At 38.4% G+C, this 23737-nt stretch overlaps 1 protein-coding gene across 8 annotated transcripts in view; it reads right to left on the bottom strand.

The window, feature by feature from the left end:
* LOC127578202 (suppressor of tumorigenicity 7 protein homolog) overlaps window positions 1-23737 on the bottom strand; it is a 147633-nt gene that overhangs the window by 103744 nt on the left and 20152 nt on the right. The window lies entirely within an intron of this gene.

The raw sequence follows: 23737 nt of genomic DNA, 5'->3' as shown, positions 1-23737 counted from the left end.
TTCTTTTTCTTCTCAGACTGAATGTAAATTTCAATCATCTTACGATCACCTCACTATGAGGTCATTAATTAATGCCATCTTATTGCACCATACCAGATCAAGTATTGAACATGCTGTTCCACAAAACTAATCCAAAGACATTCCATGAACTTCTCCACTAGGATTCCTTTGCCCATCTGATTTTTCCAGTCTATTTGCAGATTAAAATCCCCCATGAATATCTCAATATCTTTCTGATAAGCTCGTATTATTTCTTTCTATATACCCTGTCCTATAGTTAATGGGCTGTTATACTACTACCACCCAAACCACTTCTACTTTCTGGTTTCCTGAACTTGGGCCATCCTTCTCTATCTTTCTAAGAATATAATTAATAAACTGAACCATTCCTCTACTTTTACCTAGCTTTCTGTCCTTCCAATATTGAAGTCCCAGTGAATGTCATCCTACAGCTATGTCTCTGGAATAGCTATTAGATTGTACTTATTTCTTTTAGTACTCTCTGTTTACCTGCTTTGTTCTGAATGCTATGTGCATTATTTTCTTATTTTGTATTCTCTAACATAATCTACTGTTCTCTATTTTCTCCTGTTACAGTCCACCATTTCCCATGTTATTAGCTTTCTCACTAGCCTTGTTTCTACTCTCTGATTTAGTTCATCTTCACAACTTTCATGATTATCACAAGTCCGGCAGTAGATTCAAAGCCAAGGTATGACAGAAGCCATCATCAGTCCTAGCGTCTCCTTCCTTAACTTTTGCCTGATTACGAGGATACACCAGGAGACAGTACAGAGCTTACATCTCTTCCAGGTATATCGAGCAAAGTTTTGAAATTTGCCCACAACATCAAAGTGCGAGGCTGACGAACAGAAGACACAGACATTATGTTGGTGCTCAGACTCCATGCTCTGCATTTTGCAGATCACTGTGTGCAATAGATAGAAGATGCAATTTAATGTAGATAGCTGTGTTCATTCATTTTGGAAAATTTAAACACAAGAAATGTGAATAAACATACAACAGAAAGAAACATAAGGTTTGGATAAAGTTCTATGAGTTCAAAGCATAATCTTCTGAAAGTATAAATGTAAATAGCCAAAGTCATTAAAAATTCAACAGTATTTAAGGTTTTATTATCAGGAAATAAAGAATGATGATAAAGAAAAAGTGTATGAATCATTACTTAGAGGACAATATGGAGTTTTGGGAACCTCAATATAGAAAGGACATTATAACCATAGAAAGCAGTCAGCATTGATTTACCTGTAGAGTACTTAAGAGTATCTAACACTTTGGAGTGGGAAGTGGTTAATACAGAGGCCACTGCTTCTTTGAATGAAACTTGGATAAATATTTGAAGTGTAAGACCATATATCTGTGTTCTAAAATATTCTCTTTTTTCTTTCAATACAGACATTTAGAACAGACATTTACTAAGTCAGGCAAGGCAGTATGTTCAGGTTGGAATTGGTAGCAGAAGTTACAGGGCTTCAGTCATTCATAAGGACAGAGAAATAATGGGAGTCCATAGTGAGTGAACACCATTTGCTGCACAGTTCCAAACGCTGACTGTATAAGAAAACAGCTCAGGTTCTCTCCCCATTTTCTTAGTAATAATGTTAAGTTAATGAACTACTTCCCTCACCTTTTCCATGCAAACACATCCCCACTACTCCTTGTGTATGACACCAGAACTATCCTCTGACTTCTCTGCTACGCTGGAAACAGTTCCATCAGGGATTTTATATGCAAAATGGATTAGCACTGCACTCATTAGGAATTTCCCAGCTAATGGAAAATAATGGTCTCAAGTATTCTAAAATTATTTTATGACATTAATGTAGAGAAACTAAAATAAGAAGTATGGTCAAACTTCTTCAGGATCATAGAAATCCACAGAATATTAATGCCAAAACTGCTTATGTGTAACAAGTGTAAGGAAAGTCTAGAATGATAAGATTTTTGAATCAGAATTCACCCTCTTAGTATACCACTCCATTATGCCACTAGGTTTTGAATCCTTCTGAAATCTATTGTCTGTACTATCCTGCCTAGTGCCTAATTCCCGGCATTTGAAACCCTGTGTGGAAAAATAATCTTAATCCATAATCTAAATTTTCTCTGATAGTTTTCATTTATGATCTCTCATGTTATTAACCTATCCTTGTTCAGTTTAATTCTGGATTGACCATTTTAAACTATTGATTACTTCATACACTCTCATTTTTCCAACTCATGTCAAGATCAACCTTTCCATATGATCTCACCATCACCTGTGACCCTGCTCTAAGTTCAAGACTCATGGATGTAATTGTTGCTAGGAATACAAACAGCACTCCAGTAGAGCCATTGGTTCACCAGAGGATTTATATCCTGCCTTCTCCATGATACATTGAGCAGACTTTATTAGTTGCTCTAAGAGCTTAATGCAGCAAAGGTCTCTGCTTTGAAGCGACACCAAAGTCATAGGTTAACACCACACAAACTCTGGAGCCTGACAGTCCAAGGCACAATGCTTTGATTTAATTCCATCTATATTGAGCACTCATTTTTACAGAATAAATGTAAATGTCATATGACCATTTTACCTTGCTAACAACAACATTCTTCCAATGTGTAGGTCCCTTTGTTTCGTTATCTCATATCCTAGACAGGCTGGCTTTAAAAGCAATTAATAAAAAAAACTTGGCCAGCTGATTAAGATCAGACATCAGAGAACAATGTAATAAAGATTTTCTCCAATGATTCCACACACAAGTTCCCAATATCAAATGCTTCAATGGGAGGAAGAAACTAAGGCAGGGAGGAAAGGCAAGAGTGGGTCCCCCGGCACCACATCCCACGATCTTTTTGATGCCAGAACTGGCTGGCTTTCTTCCTAATGTGGACCTCTTTTTGCCCTGACCATTTTTGTCTGTCCTTTACCACTAGTTTTGTAATGCACAAGCTTGAAACTATATGAAAATGCACACACACTGGAGTTTAATTAAGTTGAATAATTTGAAATTCACCCCATTTAGTGCAGTTTACAAAAAAAAGTTCTTTTCTGTTGGAATTTAACACTTCAGAAGAAATCTTTGACGAGAACTGAGCATGGTCATGTTTTTAAAATGTCAGCTTTCTCTCTCTGGTATAATTGGGGGAAGAGTGCTTTTTTTTTAAACACATATTCTATCCCTAAAGCAATCTGTAAATATCACACAGACATAATTAAAGGCACAATAACAAGAATCAGCTGTCATGTTATCATTCTACACTTGCACATCACCGATACTTTAATTAAAAATGATCCTGCCACCATCTCCTAATGGGATTTCTGTCCCTGCCGTGTTGCCATAAGCCTTTCGATGAGGGGCGAATGTTAGGCAAGGATAGTCAGAGCATCTTTCCAATGCTCAGTCTGTTCAGGTACCTGGTTTTAGTTGCAGCTGAAAATCCACTTTCTCAAAGGTAAGTAAAATGCAGCAAAGTTTGACTGTAAGTTCACTGAGTTCTGGATATCATGTTTTGATTTTATTCTAGATTTAAGACAAGTTTGGAAATTGTACTTCAGGCCCTGATCATTTAACAACTCGTCCTCTGTGTTGGCAACAGTGAGCCTTGTCGTTCACAGAGGAGAAGTATCACATTCATTGCCTTCCTTCTGTGGATCACAGTCAGAGGGAAACACCCATTAAATTTTTGAGACTTGATTTTAGATGGGATAATGATATTTCACTTTGAAGAGTGAGACTGATGCCTTTGCTGTCAATCATAGTCAAGGATGCAAAACATGGGAACATGTCAAACCAATTATGCCCAGTTCTTTCTTGCCAGACATTACATTTACTTTTTAAAAGCAATGATCTTGTCTGCCATTCCAAACACACTAAAAACACTTCCCTGCATAGACAGATTTAGGTGATTGAAGCAATCAAATATATATATGCCAGATGTGTAAGCTTGGCAAATACCAAAAGGAGACTTCTTTTGAGATAGAAAGGCTTCAAGTTTACTCAATTTAGTACTTCACCAGGGGGACAGTCACTGAACCTCAGCACATTAAGATAGGTAATGGTGATCAGCCTCCATTTTGTAACTCGTAGCAGCAATGATGTGAGAACTGAGGGCACTTGCTTTCACAAAATTCATAATTTTAAGTTCTGTAATGAAGACATTATTAAACGCTGGAGACAATTTCTTGGCTACCTCTACCTTTCTATGAAATGTCATTGTAGCTATTCCATCAGTAAAAATTCAAATGCAGCATTTCTAGTGGAGACCATGCTCTGTCACGTATTCATGCAAATCTTATAACATTTTACCTCCAGTTGTATTTTGTGGCAGTTCTTCTGAACAACATAAATCTTCATGAAAAGCTACCTTATAGGCATAGCACATGTAGATAAGTCAGTTGACTCATCTAACTGTTGTGCAAACCTGCCTTTAGTCTTCTCTCTCCAGTAATTTGGGAATAAATGTTTTCTGCAATATCAGTGATTTGATGTGAGGCTCTATCATTTGACAAAGGAATGCTGCTAACTTATTTGGCAGCTGTTTCACCCAAGACTGAACGACAGGCACCTATTATTAAAGGCACTGTTAATCTTCACCTACTGCAAATGTTGTTTTGTATTTGGCAATGTGATGGGCAGGAAGATACGATACTTGTAACATACTTTCGTTTTTCATTACTGCAGTACACGCTCGCTTTTGTTGGGATGCCACTTCACCCTGCTTCCATTGCAAAATTTCCACTGGCTTTTCATTCAACTTCTGGTTTTTGGTCTCATTGTAATGAATCACAGTGGAAGGTTTCATGGCATTGTTGCTCAGGATCTTCCCTTTCATTACATTGCTCATCACATGCTTCATTTCTCATTAAACTGCTGATGCAGGGTTTCCACCCAAAACATCGACAATTCCTTTCCCCCCACAAATGCTGCTCGACCCGCTAGGTTCTTCCAGCAGGTAGTTTGTTGCTTCAATTCTCTTATGTTTCTCCAAATTTTTTTTTACTGATTCTAAAATAAATGATCCAACTCAACCTGCTTTGTCACGCTGTATGAACAAATTAAAATCCTAATTTAACTTGCTGGTTTGTACTCCTATTAACTTCAGTAGTGATTTTAAATGGAAGATCTGAAATGGAGCTGCAACGGATTGGAACGTAAATTTACTATGAGCTGTTTTGGATTTTGTCAAATTCTACCTCACTCGTAAATCTAAGAAGTCTGTGACAGTTTTTTAAGAAATTTTTTACATATATTTATTTTTTTCATCTAATCGCATATGGAATGGCTCCTGTCCATGGACAAGTTGTTGAGAAACACTTCTCTATTGCATATTCCAGAAATTTATGACAAAGCATTAATTTCAGTCTTGGTCCCTCTATCCCCAGTTGGCCCTTTTAGATAAGCAAGACCTTATGGGAGCATAATAGTGATCGAATGACTGCTGGCTTTGGTTAAATTTCAACTGCTTTCTCAACCTACCTTACCACCCTCAAAGATTTATACACAGGTACTTCCAGCTATACTTAGCATTCAATTGCTGGTTGCTAAGTAATGAGATCATGCAGCCTTGAAGTGGCAAATCATTGACCACATGTAAATGTTCACTTTCTGTTAACAATCTGCCCTCTATAGCCACACTGCAAAAATTGGAATACTTCTTAGTTATAGGCAAATTGTTCCATAACCTGCAGAATGTTTGGCAGGAAACACTACTGCTTTGAGTGACATTCCATTGTGCTGACATCTGGACAGTTGGATATGAATATCTACATTAGTATCATCACTAAATAACAAAACATTTACAAAATTAAGCATAAAAAAGACAACCATTATTACACAATGCAATTCCAACATTTAGTACATAATCATACCAAGCAATTTAGAGTTGGACTTAAGTAACCGGGGTTAGCTTTACATTGAGAACAGACAATACACACACAGCCCCAATATCAGCTCTAACATCTGGATAGTTTTCTGATAGCAAAATGATTGAGCAAAATGACACAATATGAATTTACTTGAGAAACTAGCTGTTTTCTTTCATTTCAAACACCAGATGAATGACTGCAAACAAAACATCTATATAACAGTAGATTTAAAATCTGCCCCTTTGACCATAACTTTGTTCACCAGCCCTAGCATATCTTTCTAACGCTTGGCATCAAATATTACAAGTGCTATATAAATGTAAGATGTCGTAAGGTGAGAGAGAAACCTTAACAAGTGAGTTACTCAATATCTCTAACTGGCTGAATAAAAGGTTGTGTACTAAGTTTCTCTTACACAGATTTCTCTGTTGGTTAAACCTGAGACCAGAATTCTACACTTTTAGGGATGGCTGGTTTCTGCAAATCAGAACCAGCCATTCCTAAAAGTGTAGAATTTAACGGTAGTTTATTAATTGTGATCAAATGCCCAGTCACCATCACCTTCCACACATCTTTGATGGTCCTTGAGCAGATTTCATGCACATGCAGCTATATCTCACCACCAAGTTAGCATATTCTGGAGAGGAAGAATTTTTTTTCTTAAATAAAAGACCTGAACTTACTAATTCATTCCTGAGGTATATGTTTGCAATCATTTGACAGTGAGCACTGAGATTAATGTCAACAGTGCACTTTGCTGATGAAAATGAGTTAATGAACCTGTATTTTTAAAAGCAGACCTGTCAAGCTGGCCATGCATTCCAAAGCATCTGAGCTAGCTTCATGGAGGTCTATGCAATTAATTCCACCTTTCTGCTTTTCTCTATAACTCTATTACTTCCGTTCAAGCACAGGTTCCATTTCTTTTAAAGATACTGTGTTCAAAGAATTCTTATCTTCTCTCTGGTTCTGTTGCAAATTGCCTTGAATCTCTGCGGAAGAAGTCGTCAGTGGAAGTACTAGCCAGTGAAAACAGTTCCTCCTTATCTACTGTAGAAAAATCCTCAATCATTCAGAGCTATTCTATTAAATCTCCCCTTATTCTTCTCTGGTCTGTGGAGCATGCTCCCAGTTTCACATCCCATCACATTAAGTCCCTAAGCTCAACGTAGTTCTGGTAAATCTTCTCTGCAGGACCTCTAAGCTCCTGACATCCATTTAAAAGTGTGGTATTCAGATTTATTTACCACAGAACATTGAAAATAGTTGACCAGCACATGAATTTATGAATCAACTATGGAAAAGATTAGTATTTTTGCACCAAAGCAGGCCTTTCAGTTCACCATGTCCATGCCAACCATCTACCTATCTACATTAATGCCAGTTGCCAGCACTTGGTCCATAGCCTACTATGCCTTGATGATTCTAGTCAAAATGTCAAAAACAAATTTAAGAGGTTAATGTGAATTTTATATACTCTTTTGTTCTTAGCACCTGTTACAGCATTTAAAGGTAGATGTGACTGAACACTGTCAATGGGAATATTTATTCAGTGATCAAAGACTCTCACTTGTGAGTCAATTACCATTTGAAGAGAAAAAGTTTGGATATTTCATTCGCTCATCTGCCCTCTCCCTTTTCAAAGGGACCAGCATTTTTAATATATGGCTCCATGCCTGCTCTCCAGTACCTTAACCAGATGAAGAGACCGCTAATTAAAGGACAAAAAAAAACAGGGATGAAATAAATTATGTATTGCTACTGCGTGCAAGGTCCCAGAAATAGCAATGAGATAAATCCTCACGAAGCCTGTCAGTGATGCTGTTTGAGGCACAAATATTGGCGAGATACCCAGAGAACTCTCCTACACTTCTTCATATAGTGCCATGGGATCTTTTATATCTGTCTGAAAAGGGAAATATGATTTAATGTCTCATCTGGCAGAAGGTCATGTGGCAGTTTAACACATTTCACTGAAGCTCCAGTCCACATTATGTGTTTAGTTGCTTGGAGTGGCTCAGAGGTGAGAATATTACCACTCAACCAAAGCTGCCACCACGCTCTGATAACAATGAACATACCCAAATCACTTCTGTTATTCTTCCATACCCCCTCCTTTGCTTGTGGTAGACAGAAGGAAGACCACAGTACGATTACCACAATCACACCTCTCTCCTTTCTTGAAAAAGGTTATATTAATTATGTTTCTCTAAGATCCCTCGGATGGTTTTTCTCTTTTCCGATGAGGGAAATAAGGACACAAATTTGCACCACAATTATTTCTTTGGCATGTTTTAGCAACTTCAGCAGGAATAATTCCACCTAAATAACAAATACTAGCATTTTTTTCTCTAATGCAAGACAAAGTATAAATCGGAAAGCTTAACTCTAATGCAAGGTGAAATTACATTGGTGTGAGGTTTTGAGAACAGGGAGGAATGATGAGCTTTCTGGATGAGTAAATAACATGAATCAAACAGCTCAGGATAAACAAGCATGACCTTAAGTAGATCATTAACCAAATCAAATGTGAAATAAAGAGAAAAATATTCCTTGAAAATCCAGTCAGCAGGAAAAACATTATTTATCAGAATATTCTCACATCACCATCTATACATTATAGTTAAAACAAAAGGCATATATAGAACACTTAAAGCACATCACACTTACTGAAGAGACATGGGGCTTTGCTCTATAGTAATCTAATGGTACAAATTTTCCAACAAGAATTCGAACATCACCACATAACTGTACTTATCACATTATTTGACAGAGTTATATAAGACTGTTTAGAAAGAGTAAGCAGAGAGCTGTTCCCACTAGCTGAAGGTTTGAAGATTCAAAGTGATGGGCAAAAGAACTCAAGAAGCAGGGAGTGGTTACGATCTAGAAAGCACCACTTGTAGCAGTGATGGAAACTGAGTCAATCAGAGCTTTCAAAAGGAATTGGACAGACACCCAAGGGAAAATATGTGTATGGCTACAGAGAAAGAGTAGTAGACTTAAACCAAGTAGATTGCTACAAAAGGCACTGGTATGGAGTAGCTGGACCAAATGAATCTCTTCTGTACCACAATGATCCTAGGAATCATTATGAGGTGCTGGGTTATCTTTTGCCCACAATTTTTCAAAATGCTTTCTGAAAATATTTTGATGCATCATTTTATTTTGCTCAGTAACTGAAATTTCTAATGTCAAAATAAAATTCCGAACATAATATTGAACACAAAAATATGCATTTAGTATGGATAAAATTATCCACTGTCTTTTATGTGCAGTGATTAAATTTTATACTTCATGACTTAATCTCACTGAAGGATCTGGACGCACTTAAGGTCATGGATGGAATTGGTAATTTTAGTAAAAAATGTCATTACAAGTAAATAATCATTCTTTCTTACCTATAATTCTCTGGAAATTGCTTATCTTTAATAATAATTGTTCAAACTTAAACTTTGCATTTCACAAACTTGAACACAAACTTAAATTCTAAATCTCAATATTTGATAATGGACTGCAAATTAACAGCAAGCTTCCCGTAGTCTGAAGGTAAAATAACAAAACTAACACAAGCTCCTTTTAGATTACATTTGTAAATTTAATTTGCCCTCATTTCAAGTGTATATTTATAATCAATCGTAAGTAATTCATCTGTTCCCTGATGCAGCCGGATTTTGAGCCCTCTGGGTTAGCTGGAGTCAACAATTGTGTCAGGAAAGCCTTTATATCTGTGACTCTACCATGTACTGTCTGGGGAATGGGGTCAAGAATTTCAAATGAAAACCCTTCAGCTCTTCCATTTGTTACATAGTAGTGCTGTGGGACAGCTGCAATACTTTCAATTTGAATATTACTTGTTGTAAAACTACAATATGCCCATTACCATAAGCTTGATGTTAAAGTGTAAAACCCAAGGCACTTATTTAATAATATGTGTTTGCAATTTTACCTTAAAAATGAATTAACAAGTATTCTTAGATTTATTTAGTAAAATGTAGTACTTTAGAAATTAATATCAGAACTGTTAAAAGTAAAAAGAATCCAGTTCGTGATATTGCAATTCCAACCACATCATCTCAGGAGCTGGACTTTAGCCAGCCTCCTTCCTCTCCAATGTACTCTGAAAGCTGCTATGCTTGGGTTATGTTGCGTATCTGTGGTCAGCTTGACATATCATGGACTTGCTTTGAAAGTTTTTTCTACATTTTTGCCTTCTTAAATGCAAGGCCATAATGCCAATAAAGTTGGGTGTTAAAATACCTCAGTCCTGAAAAGAGAACTTTGAAGAACTGAGGAGAGGAGACACAAGAGACTGCAGATGCTGGAAATCTGAAGCAACATGACTGGCTGTTTGAAGAATTCAAACTTTTAGTGAATTCCTTAGAGTTTTATTTCTCAATTTCAAGTTATTTTTAAATTCATATAGTATTTGTGTAGATACATCCCTCCAGATGCAACTGTATAAACCATCTGGTGTTATGCTTTCTGTAGATTTACCAGTCTAGCAACTAGAAATGTGCCAACTTTTTGGAAAGGTCCACAGCATTTCCAAACTGCAACATCAGCATTTCAGCAAACTTTACGAGTGCTGTACCACATTTTCAAAATACCTCAATATTTCTTAAATACTTTATTAGTGAAAACTCATTTATTGACATTGTGTTGAACTGACTCTTAGAGTGACAAAATGTCATTCTGTCTTCCTCAGGTCACAATTTGAAAGTGACACCGGAACCCCTTTAATGTACAGAAGAACCAATCTCTTGGGACGTACATGTCATCTCCTATCTGTTATGTGGTAGAACATAATGACAGCTTACCAAAAACCAGGCAAATACACCAGGCAAGAAACGTGCTCACTTTTCCTTATTTGTTTGAAGTACATTTTCCTTAGGACACAGAAGACTGAAACAATCAACACATAGCCAAAGGGAACAAATACTGGTTCAAAATAGTTTCAGCACAACTTTTGTAGTAACAGTCTGAATATTAAAGCCATCCTATCAGTTTAAAACTGGAATGGAAAATCCAACCACAGTGTAGTATGTAGATTGCGCTGGAAAAATATTGATCACTTATCTTCATAAATATATTTCAAATGAGGAGTCGTCGGGAAACAAAAGACTATGATATGTTTCTTTCAGCTTTGAGTATGCACTTTAGACAATATTCACAGGTAGTCTACACAATCACCAGTGGAGCACATGTAGAATTTTCATCGTTTTGCTTTGCTTTATTTCAGATGTCCACCACATTAACTTTTTTATACTATCGATTTAATTCCTTTCTAAATCCAGTGTTCTCAGATGGCCTCTTGTTAGAGAGTTAAATCCAACACTCCAATTAGCCTGACAACTCTAATGTCAGAGATCAGGGACTAGCACTCTCTGTTGTAGCTGAGGAGTAGGTGAAATCTCTTTAATTTGCTCTCACTGTCTATTTCAGCACAGGTCAATCCACTTTTCCTTACCATCTCTTCCTTTGAGCATAACACTTCCAATAATGGCAGTATCTGATCTATTTACTTCTTGACAAAACATTTGCTCTTTTAAATAAGAACAGAACACTACTTAAAGGGAGAACCACGCAAAAAGCTGCCGCACAAAGGGATTTGGGTGTCCTTGTGCACTAAAGACAGAAAGCTAGCACACAAATGGTAATAGGGAAGGCTAATTGAACTTTAGTTCTCATTTCAAGGGGATTGGAGCATAAAAGTTGGGGAATTTTACTGCAACTGTACAAGGCACTTGTGAGGTCACAAGTAGAATACTGTGAACCACTTTGGCCCCCCAAATTAAGATATTATTACATTGAAAAAGAGGAGGTTCACTAGTATTATCTTTGATATGGAGGGACTGTTCTATGAGGAAAGGTTTAACAGATCGGGTCTCTATTCACTCGAGTTGAGAAGGGAGGCAATCGTCTTGAAATATATAAAATTCTTAAGGGGCTAGACAGGCTAAATGCTGAGAGGATGTTTCCTCTCCTGGAGAATCCAGAACCAGAAGGCATGGTGTCAGAATAAGGAGGTGCCCATTTAGGATCAAGGTGAAAAAGAATTTCTTCTCTCAGAGGACTGAGAGTCGACAGAATTTCTTGCCACAGTGAGTTGTGGGAGTGGAGTCCCTGAGTACATATAAGCCTGTGAGAGAGTTCTAATCAGGAAGGGTTATGGGGAAAGGAGACACAAGAAAAGTGGAAAGGCTAGGAAAGTGAAGTTGAGGAATAATGGATCAGCCATTATCCTATTGAAAGGTGGGGCAGGTTTGAGGCAGTGAATGGCCTACTTCTGTTCTTACTTGTTATGACCTTATGATGATTACTCTAAAGAAGCTGTGGAGGCCCTCCCCAGTGTTGGATGTGTGCTTAGCTGTGTAAGGTTAACATATCATTTCAGTTGCATTACTGAGTTCGATTTGACGGATTGACATCAAATCAAAGTTGCACTATTCTGATGTCACCATTTGACTGCTTTGCATACTTTCAGTAGACAGGAGTTGCATTGACTAACCCCCCACTTCCTAATACAACGAACACAGCAACCTATGATACAAATGTGCACTAGAGCACTGGGTCGTGTAATGGAACCAACTCGAGACGTGTTGTGCCCAGTAATTATTGCTGCACACCAGAGTTTCTGTGGCCTCCAGCAGACTGTTTGTTATTTCTATGGCCTCTGACTTTCTTGTACACTTTTTACATTATCTGCTCAGCTATGTTTTTTCAGGTTTGCCTTCATTGGTTTATTTGAATGTCCAGAGATATTGGGTTGGGAAGGAAAGGAGGAACAAATGGTACTGATACTCAGGATGTTACAAAAATTTCCAAAGTATTAATGACAGACACAATGTTTAACTTCTAGCACACAACACTGACCATGATCCCAGAACCGATTATTTTTATAATTTGCCCACAGCTTTCACCTCTGAACAAAACCTACAATATTTTTAGTTTTGAAATTATTTTCTAATTTATTCATCCAGCTGCTGTTTTAACTGGAGTTTATGCATGCTGCTTGTTTTCAATATAGCCTATTAATATGACAAAGGATCACGCACAACTGGCCAAGAAAATCTGGCTGAAAGCAGCCGTCAGTGCGGCCGATTACAAGGCTTGCATCTCTTCCTAATAATAAATCACATCCGCTGAACTGACACGATGAAAATAGTCAGGAGAATTGAACATAAAACAGAAAATGCTGGAGATACTCAGCCATAGCTTTAGAAAATTGAACAATTATGGCTTCAGTGTAACAGCACCAACGGATATGAAACCACAACATAATACTGTTCTCAGAAACAAGGCAGGCATGTTGCCATGGTGGGTCAATACTGAGGAACATCTGCCATGGTCTGCCCAAGACAAAGAAAGTAAAGCAACAACCGAACAGGGCACTCATAACTTCACCATACTAATCAAGGGGCCTTGTTCTAGAATACAACTGAAAAACAACTCATTTACAATCATTATTGGTCTCACCTGCTTTTGCAAAATCACCCGCAAGTCACATTAATTGTTCTCTGTTAATATGCTCCACATTGATGCCCTAGTAGAGAGGATCTAACACCTTTAGGATATTATCTAGCACAAAATACATGGTTCACTTTCAACACAGTGTGACTGTAAACATATTTACTGAAGACAATAAAAGAGTGTTAGCATTGCCAATATTGCTGCCACTGATCCACATTTTTGCAAGTCAAGATTTTTTATAATGTATGTTATTCTCCCCACAAGCTATCTGTAATTTATGCACTGCAGTGATTAGAACATTAGTGCATTTCTGATCAATTTTCTTTGACAGCAACTGGGTTAATTCAGTTTAACCCACCTGATTTGTTAAAAGTAGGGGTATTGGATTCCCATCTGAGCCAGATCCTGAGATTACAAAAAAAGTGTCAGAAACTGGACAACTTCCAGCGCAGTAAGTGCCAGTTAATACCCTAAATAACTGCCACCGTACACTCTTAAAAGCAGGGTGTTCCTAGCAACACATGTACTAAACGCTTCTGAACAGATGTGATTCTTGGCTCAGAGACTACCATTGCATCAGTGAATTTGCCATTGATTTAAAGATTGATTAAAAAGTTGGCTTTCACGGAGACTTTTCCAGCGCAGTGAATGGCAGCCTTGTTTATTGAAGCAGCTGTTGCTCAAATTGATCTGTCCTGCAACAACATGAAAGAACAATGACGGCCCTTCAAGCCCTCAAACTAAAAGTTGATGACTTATTAAGATTGACGTTATTTCCAGCTGCATGACACTTTAAGGATCTCTTCATGCTATCCACGAGAGCACTTCTTGCTTCAGTGGAAGCGCATTTCATAAAATAAACCTCCTGCTCAGGAATGTGCAATGCTTCAAGTTCAAATGAAATGCCTGAATAGGACCTATGTTCACCAATGGGCACAGTTTAACTTCTGAGCTCATAACTTGTTTCACAGCAAGTCTGGGAATAAATGGTTCATGTATAAGCTCTTCCATGAGTCTCCCAAAGAACCAGCTGGATAATGGGAACAGCAACTGAATTACAGAGACCATGAAGGACCCTTGGACTAAAACTCACCCCGATCACGTGCAAGTCACAAACCAAATCAAGTACTAAGCAATTCAACTAGGTTAGTCCATTAATATACAGACATGCTTCACTACTCCTTTGTCTTCATCTGTCAGTTTTCCAGGATCATTCTTGCAAACTGAATAAACCAGCATCGCCCTCCACACCCACCTACACCAAGCCCTACCTTATGACTTTTCAGGTTTACTTCCCCAGGCAAGTTAGTTGGCCTGCAAGTTAGAGCAGGCTTAGAGTAGGAGGAAATGACTGATTTGCCTGAGGAAGGGGAGGATAAGAAACTAAAGCAAGTTAGGATTAGAAAAGTTAAGAGTAAATTACTGAACATATCAATCACCAATTCATATTTCCTAATGACACAGAAGGAAACCATTCAGCCCATCGATTCTATGCTGGGTCTCAGAACAATCCCATCGATCCAAATCTCCCACTAATTTTCCTGTAACCTAATCTCCCTCTCGTGCCCTTCACCTCCACCCTGATTCTCCTGCCACCCACCTACGCTTGGGGCAAGTTACAGTAACAAACTAACCTACCAAACAGTGCATCTCTGGGATGCAGGAGGAAACCAGGGTACCCAGGGGAGAACCCTGGGTGCAGGAAGAATGTGCAAACTCCACACAGACTGCACCTCCAGGTCAGGATCGACCCAGGGACTCTGGAGCCGCGAGGCAGCCGCACTATTTGTTGTGCCATTGTTCCATCCTATCCTATCTCAGATGGACTCTCTTCCTCAAAGGGTAGCAGAAACAGAGTCTTTGAATATTTTTTAAGGCAGAGGTAGCTAGATTCTTGATAAACAAAGGTTACCTCACAGAGCAGATACACACCTACACAGGTCATCTAAAACTTTATGACACATTATGAGATAAACCAAAAGAATGTGAAATGTTGCCATATTTGCTTGTTGTCTTGGGAAAGAGCTGCATACCTCGACTAAGGTTTAATATCAATGTTATGACTGTTACAGTACCCAGACCCTGCTCTAAGCAGTGGAAGACTCTGCTGACTCACCCAGTTAACAGTTGGCCCAGTTTTCCAATGGACATATAAAATGTAAGTGAATTGATTCATCACACTTAAATATATGTTCAGTTATTTTTGAAATTGAAGATCCTGCAGCCTAAGATTATGGGCTAATTCCTATTAATATTTAACATATTTAACATAAGATATTATATCTTAACATGAGAGCATTTAGAATTATTTATGTCAACAACATTAAGAAATCATTAAGAATTAAGAATTAAGAAAACATTAAGAAATTAAGAAACCTGTCAGCACGACTAACCTTTACAGAAACACAGCATTCCAACAAGTTCATGAATCTGTTTAGGGGTAAACCAGAGTGTTTCTAGGTGCCACTCACATTTCCTTGATGCACATTGTTAAAAAGACACATCCTGTTAGGAACCTTTAAAGTTAACATGTTAATAGAGTAAAAGAATAACAGGAAAATACTGTGTTAGCCGTTACTGCAAGCAGGACTTTAACTGTATGAGTGAGAAGCTCAAGCCACAATTATACTGGGCTTGGAGCATTGTGTATAGTTATTATCTCCTGAGCCATCGAAAGGTACACTTGCTTTACAGGGGGAGGCAACAAGGATTCATATAGATTTCTGGGATAAGAGAGCTGAAATTGATTAGAGTGAGCCATGTTCTCCAGAGCATAAAAGTGAATCCTAAACATATGAAAATGCTTAAAGGGTAGATGTTGAAGGACATTTACAATTTGGGATCATAGATTTGAAACAAGGCATCAACTATTTACATACAAGTCTGTGAATCAGGAGCAGGTGTGTGCTACTTGGACCACTGAGCCTGCTACGTGTCTTTATAAAATCACTGCTGATCTGACTGTGACCCAACTCTATTCGATTCTACCTTTGGTCACCTTTATTTATCAAGGATCCTACTACTTCTGCCTTAAAATGGTTCAAAGAACCTGTTTCTACCATCCTTTGATGAAGAGAGCTCTAAAAGCCCATGAGAAACAAAAAATCTTGTTTCTGTTTCAAATGGTCAACACCTTATTTTCAAACAGTGGTCACTGGTTTGGGATTCTCACACAAAAGGGGACATCCTCTCCACCCTGTCAAGAACCCTCAAGAATTTATATGTTTCAATCATTCCCTCTCACTCATCTAAACCCCAACAAATACAAGATTAGCCAATCCATTCTTTCCTCATAAAACAACCCATCCATTCCAAAGATTAGCCTAATAACCAGTCACTAAGCTGCTTTCAATACATTTACATCCTTACTTAAATGAGACCGATACTGTCCAGGCGACCCGCACGTTACAGAGGTGTTACGTTCTGAGAAAACCATCCATATCACAATTTTCCATAAAGCCAAACCCTACTTCACATTGAATCCCATGTTATAAGGGGAGATGCATTCCAATAGGATGTTTATTTCTCAACGGTGATGATGAGTACCGCAGCTGCTGGTTCACAGCAGGGAGCCATTTAAGAGATTGCCTTGGCAGTTTCCAAAGCAAATCTCTTAAGTGTCAGAGGGTCCGTTGTTTCACCCTGAGCAGGGCACTTCAGGCCGAACTAACTAAGCTCCTTTCGCCCTCGAACAGGGTCACCTGGATGCCTCCCGGCTTGTGCAGACACAAGCAATTGCAGATGCTTGTCATCTTCCAGCCTTCAGTTTGAATGGCAACATACACTGTTAATTGCTTATCAAATATAGGCACAATAGTTTAATGATGTAACACACAACAAATGACAGAGGTCATCAGGTTTACAACTTTCCCTTAAACCTGCTGGCCCTGTTTCAGACATCTTGAGGGTAAATAATATGGAAGACTCTTGGAAAAGAAATTGCTGGACAGCAAAATGAACCTACCATGCTAAAAAAAAACCACATCATCTGCGCATGCATCAAGAAATGTGAGTTGTAAAAAATTAAAATAGACAAAATTTGTTGTTTCTTCCACTTTTGTGTTTATTTATCTCCCTCTACATTAATTTCATAACAGCGAATTTTATTCCGCATCTCAGATTTTTGAGCAGTGACTTGCGAATTCCATAAGGGCGAACTTCCGCAAACCGAACAGCCATAACACGGGGTCACCTGTACCTAATACTCCGGATGAAGTCTCACCATTGCCCTATATAATTGAAGCATAAGCTCACAATATTATTTTCAATTCTGTTAGCTTTCCCAGTCACTTCCTTCTACTGCATACTAGTCTTTTGAAAATCTTGCACCAGGACATCCAGGTCCCTCTGTATCTCACAGATCTGCAATCTCTCACCATTTACGTATTTTTTTCATTTTTCCAGCCAAAATGAACATTTAGTGATATTATACTCCATTTGCCAAAACTTTGCCCACTCACCTAATTTATATGCAGCCTCCTTATATCCTCCTCACAACTTACTTTCCTACCCATCTTTGTCTCATTAGCAAAGTTATCAACAATACCAACCGTGTTTTCATTTAAGTCATTCGTATAAATTGTAATAAGACCGCAATGTCAATTCCTGTGGTAAACCATTCATAACATGTTGCTAAGCAGAGAAAAATTCATTTATGTCCGCACTCAGTATCCTGTCTGCCGACCAATCTTCTATCTAAGTAATTATGTAATCTCCTCCATCACGAGCTTTTATTTTCTGCAATAACTTTTGACTCAGTACCTTAGGAATTGTCTCCTGGACATCTCAGTACATCCGCTGATTCTCCTTTATCCACAGCACGTTCTTTTTTCTAAGAACTCTAATATATTTTAAATAAAATGTGGAGGCTTTGGAGAGGGAGGAGAAGAGGTTCAGCAGGATGCTCTCTTGATTAGATGGTATGAGCTAAAAAGAGAGGTTGGACAGATTTGGATTGTTTTCTCTGGAGCGTCAAAGGCTGTAGGGTGATCAGATAAAAGTTTACAAAATTATGAGAATTATGAGAGGCATAAATAGCGTAGATAGTCAGAGTCTCTTTCCCAGGGTAGAAACGTCAAGTACTAGAGGTCAGAGCTTTAAGGTGAGAGTTTAAGGGAAATGTGTGAAGCAAGTTTTTTTCCCACAGGGAATGGTAGGTGCCTGGAATGCGCTGCCAAGGGTGGTGTTGGAAGCAGACAACACAATGGCATTTAGACAGACATATCAACATGAAGGGAATGGAGGGATATGGATCATGTGCAGGCAGATAGAGTTAGTTTCACTTGGTATCATGGTCGGCACAGACATTGTGGGACGAAGGGCCTGTTCCTGTGCTGTACTGTTCTATGATCCATGTTCTAAATTGGTCAAATATGATTTCCCTTTCACAAAACCATTGTTGATTTTACCTGATTCTATTGATTTTCTGTAAGTGTCCTCTTTAACGTCTTTAATAATAACTTCTAACATTTTCCAAATGGCAGATATTAAGCTAACTGGCCTGTAGTTTCCTACTTTCTGCCTCCCTCTCTTTTTTAATAAAGGAGTTTCGTTCACTATTTTCCAACCTAATGGAACATTCCCTGAACCGAGGGAAATCTGGAACTGTAGAATCATTGCATTAACTATCTCACTAGTCACTTCTTGTAAAACCATAGGATGATGTCCATCAGGACCTGGAGATCTGTCAGATTGCAGCTCCAACAATTTGATCAGTGCCTCTGCCCTGGACATCATAGTTTTCTTGAATTCTGCTCTTCTTTCAAGCTCTTGATTTCTAGCTATTTCTGGGATGTTACTTATATTCTCCATAGTGAAGACTACTGAAAAATACCTGTTTAATTCATACGCCATTTCCTTGTTTTCCATTATTAACTCTCCAGAATCATCTTCCATTGGATCAATACACACTTTGTTAGCTCTTTTCTATTTTAAATATCTATAGAAATTCTACTTTTGGAATACTGGCTAACTTTACCTCATACTCTATTTCCTTCCTTCCTTATTAGACTTTTTTTGTTGCTTTTGCATATTCTCTCCAACCTTCTGCCCTTTTGCCCCATCTTTCACAACTATATACAATTATATTACCTAGAATTTTTAAAAAATTAAGCAAAGCTAGTGGGTCCACTTGGAATTTTCCTTTCTCCTTGGAATGTATATACTCTGTGCTTTCTGAAAGATCCCTTAAATGTCCGTCACTGCATCTTGATTGATCCCTTCAACTAATTTCCCAGGTCATTTTAGCTAGCTCTGTTTTCATGCCCTCATAAATGCCCTTATTTAAGTTTAAAATGCCAGTCTTGAACCCATTCTTCTCAACCCCCAAAATTAATATAAAATTCAATCATATTATAATCACTAAGGGCAACTTAGAACCGAGGAGAAACCTCTTCACAAAGGGCTGTGATTCTTTGGAATTTTCTACCTCAGAGAATTGTTTATGCTTGGTCACTTGAATACATTCAAAGATGATGTACAATCAAAGGATACTATGTACAGTTTTGGTCGCCCTGTTATAGGAAAGACACCATTAAACTGGAAAGAGTGCAGAGAAGATTTAGAAGGATGCTGCCAGGACTCAAGGACCTAAGTTATAGAGAGAGGTTGGGCAGGCTAGGACTTTGTTCCTTGGAACATAGTAGGAGATTGAGGAGTGATCTTATAGAGGTATATAAAGTTATGAGGGGTATAGATAAGGTGAACGTACATTGTCTTTTTCCCAAGGAAGGGGAACTAAAAACTAGAGGGCATAGGTTTAAGGTGAGAAGTGAAAGATTTAAAAGGAAACTGAGGGGCAACATTTTCCTGCAGAGGGTGGTGCATATATGGAATGAGCTGCCAGAGGAAGTGGTTGAGGCAGGTACAATAACAACATTTAAAAAACATTTGGATAGGTAAATGGATAGGAGGGGTTCAGAGGGATATGGGCCAAACACGGGCAAATGGGACTAACTTAGTGGGCACCTTGGTCGGCATGGACGAGTTGGGCCGAAGGGCACTCCATACTAATGAGCTATATATGTTCTATCTCATAATAAAGGGAGGATGTAAACAAAAAGCAAGAAATCAAAGAAACACAGAAAATGCTGGAAACACAGGATCAGTCAATCAGCATCTGTGGGAAGTGAAATTAACGTTTCAGATAAGTAACTTTTAGAAACTCCTTTCTAAGTTCTCAAAGTGTGTTTACAGCTTTCTTTAATGTGTTTATTTTTGGAAATGCATAAAGTTAGTGCAAAAGAACTCACAGTAAACAGTTTTGAGGTTATTAATTCCATGACACTTAATTCTTGAACTAATTTGTGAACTAGATTATCCTTCTGTACCCAATATTGAATAAAAATGATGTGCACAATTTTTATAAGTAGCAGCTTAAAACTGTACTTAATTGGAACACTCCTTGTTCCCTTTCCTCATTTACATTCATTTTGCAGGCAAACTTCTGAATATCATCTGGGCATCAGGCCCCATCTTCATCAAGTGAGGGTCATGCACTTCCTCAAGTATATTTGATAAAAGATATGGCTGTTAATTTGTCACCAAACTCAGTCATTAAACAAATATAACAAGACCTATGAACTAGCTGACACATGCTTTGCCACCTATAATTATAAATAAACTGAAAACCGCAGATGTAAGACATAGAGACATTAACAGTTGTAGATTTTTCATTTAATCTCCTGTTGACTGAATAGGAGAGGAGAGATCAAAGAGCTGAAATAAAAATAGAAATGCTGTTAGATCCAACAGCTCTTATAAAGGACAATACAGGTGAATCTTTCAGATATAGAGACTCTTTCCATAGCTGGCAAAACTCTATTAGTTTCTAATGAAGGAGCTACCTAATTAATTTAACGTACCTTTTTCTTATGAGGCTACTTTCCTGCCTTGGTTCCCTCTCCTGCTATTAAAAGAGGAGAGAGAGACTAAGTCCTGCAGATGTCACTCTCCTCTGTATTTCAGTGTCGGTCACAATGGACACACCATGAAATGTGAAATCTAGGCTGTATAATCAGAGGTCAGGTCCTACTCCACACATACACGTTTTTTTGTTGTTATTCAATGTCGTCACTTCTCTGACCTGGGAGCTGGATGAGCAGGGAGAATTAGCACAGTTTCAATTCTAGAAAACCACAGAGCTCCTGTCAGCTTCACAAAATATAACAAGCCAAGACCACTACATTTTAAGTTAGCTTTACACATCCTCTCTTTTCTTCCTGTTGTGCATACTGGGTACTATTTGGGTTGTTTGCATGTTGGATCAGTGACCTACACCAGGGTGTCTTTTCATACATGCTCCAGGGTGGATGGGGTGGGTACAGGAGAGGAGAATTTTGCCCTCATAGCAATGAAAGAATTCTACAAGTTGCTTCAAACTATGGTACAGTTCTGAACTATTGCACATTCAACTGGAATCTCAGTGAATTGACAGGTGTGGTTTTTTGATAGGTTACTTTAAAAGAGTCAAGAGAAAACCAATTAATTCTGCTGATAACGTGTCATTATCCATGGGCTAATTCTGATATTCACATAAAAACTGCATCCCTGACCTCTATGCTGCTCAGCCTAGCCATGAACCTTTATTGTTGAATGTCAGTGTGATACAGCAGCAGGCGCAGATTAGGAGAGTACCATGGTCTCGTGAAGCTGAACAAGCTGACAATGTCTTAGAGCCCATCTTCTGAGCATGCACAAGCATCATCAGCAAACTGAAGCCCGACCACTGAGATTCAATTTTGAATTTGGAATGTTGTTGCCTTTGACTGAACAGGTTCCCACTAATTCTAAGTAATAGCTCCACTCCCATTGGAAGTCTGTTGAAGGTAACATCCAACACTGCAGCACGATGGATTGAGGAAAGTATTGGGGCAATAACACAGCCTTATTTGACATTGGTCTTCACTGTAGACCTATTAGATAGTACGATGGCTTGCTAGCCATGGAGGAACAAGATGGAAACAAATTTCAGTAGGTAGCCCAGTTTGAGGAGGGTGTTCCACAGTCTCTTGCCAGTGATGACCTTCAATCTCACCTGTTGCTGGAGATCCACATTACTGCTCCACTACTGGCAATGGTGATCTTGCACTAGGGGTATTTGTCACCCTGCATCAGCCTACACAGATATATGTGGAATAAGGCATTGGAGAAGTGCTGTATGTGTTACGTGCTAGTTATATGGAGCCTATGATGTTCCCTCTCTCTACCACTAATGAAAGGAGTAAAGCTATTAATGTCTTGTAACACAACACTGCTGGTGATTTAACAACATGAGTGTGCCAGATTGAGCTGTCCGTTAATAGCGTTATATTCCTTTTGCTATTTGAAAGAGCTTAAATCTGTTGTTTGCTTTTCACCTCACCAGCAACTTTTTCGCACACCGTCAGTGAATTTCAAGAGAGCATTTCTTGGGCTTGAGTAGGCTGTACAGGATCTAATTTCTAATTTACACTCTAAACCTAATAACAGCTTCCAACAGATGATTTCCACCATTGGTGTAGCTGCTTCCAAGATCCTGGAGAACCACATGAGCTGGTATCAATGTCACTATGCACAGAAACAGCACAAAGTTTAAAAATAGAGCCAGCCTGAATGGACGTAGTCCTCTTCTCAAGTACACAGGATATTTGCAAAAACATCAATCCAACTAACAGGTAAAATTCCAGGAAATCTCCCTACAGTATAAACATAATCTGAGGTAGTCAGTTACCATCAATGACCTCATTTTTGCAGGATAATATTAACTCAATCTCTAAACCACCTGGAAAAATCCCATCTTATAAAAGATGAATTTTACATAACCCATCGCCAACAATGTTAACTCTTCTACTAAGAACACTGGTGCTTGCAAGTACATAAGTGCTTTAAAATCCCTTTTTAAAACCATTCTTTTCCTATTGTTTTTGATATTTCCATACAACATAGGAGGATGCCATCCAGCCCACCTAGTCAATGCCAGCTCACAGAGCAGTCCAATTCCCCCACTAATTTTCCCAGCAACCTAGTGTCCCTGCTTTCCCTTCAATTATCCCCAGCTTCCACCAATTACAGTGGCGAATTAACCCACCAACCCACAAGTCTTTTAGGAACTACAGCACCCACACAGTCACAGGGAGAACAAAGACAGCACAGAAGGTCAGGACTGAACCCAGGTCACTGGACGTGTGAGGCATTAGCTTCACCAGATGCACCACTGTGCCACCCCTCAGATGAGTGTGAAAGGTTTGTGCAAATGAATGGCATATAAGTCCCACTGATGGGTTTCCAAAGTGTTCGCAGGAATATCTAAAAGGACGTATTATTTCCAAACACAGAATTTGCTAATGCTTTACTAGAAACTCAAAAATTGTTCCAATTGCCCATCAACATACAAAAATATATATAATAGTGGTGTAATTT

The sequence above is a fragment of the Pristis pectinata genome, chromosome 15, assembly GCF_009764475.1.
Source record: "Pristis pectinata isolate sPriPec2 chromosome 15, sPriPec2.1.pri, whole genome shotgun sequence".
Taxonomy (NCBI): Eukaryota; Metazoa; Chordata; class Chondrichthyes; order Rhinopristiformes; family Pristidae; genus Pristis; species Pristis pectinata.
Note: the sequence above shows the minus strand (reverse complement) of the source record. Positions and strands in the feature narration are given on the sequence as shown.